This window comes from Austrofundulus limnaeus, unplaced genomic scaffold (assembly GCF_001266775.1).
Source record: "Austrofundulus limnaeus strain Quisiro unplaced genomic scaffold, Austrofundulus_limnaeus-1.0 Scaffold3244, whole genome shotgun sequence".
In the NCBI taxonomy this organism is placed as follows: Eukaryota; Metazoa; Chordata; class Actinopteri; order Cyprinodontiformes; family Rivulidae; genus Austrofundulus; species Austrofundulus limnaeus.
Genome location: NW_013955646.1, coordinates 5,025 through 5,690, shown reverse-complemented (window position 1 = coordinate 5,690; position 666 = coordinate 5,025).

Below are 666 nucleotides of genomic sequence, written 5' to 3'. Positions count from 1 at the left end.
GTCCAAAATGAAACCAGTCCAGACTGAAACCAGTCCAAACTGAACCCAGTCCAGACTGAAACCAGTCCAAACTGAACCAGTCCAAAATGAACCAGTCCAAACTGAACCCAGTCCAGACTGAACCCAGTCCAGACTGAACCCAGTCCAAACTGAACCCAGTCTAAACTGAACCAGTCCAAAATGACCCAGTCCAAAATGAACCAGTCCAAACTGAACCCAGTCCAGACTGAAACTAGTCCAAACTGAACCCAGTCCAGACTGAAACCAGTCCAAACCGAACCAGTCCAAAATGACCCAGTCCAAAATGACCCAGTCCAAACTGAACCCAGTCCAAACTGAACCAGTCCAAACTGAACCCAGTCCAAAATGAACCCAGTCCAGACTGAAACCAGTCCAAACTGAATCCAGTCCAAACTGAACCAGTCCAAAATGACCCAGTCCAAAATGAACCAGTCCAAACTGAACCAGTCCAAATTGAACCAGTCCAAATTGAACCCAGTCCAAACTGAAACCAGTCTGACCCAGTCCAAACTGAACCAGTCCAAACTGAACCAGTCCAAGCTGACCCAGTCCAAACTGAACCAGTCCAAGCTGACCCAGTCCAAGCTGAACCAGTCCAAGCTGACCCAGTCCAAGCTGACCCAGTCCAAACTGAACCAGTCCAAG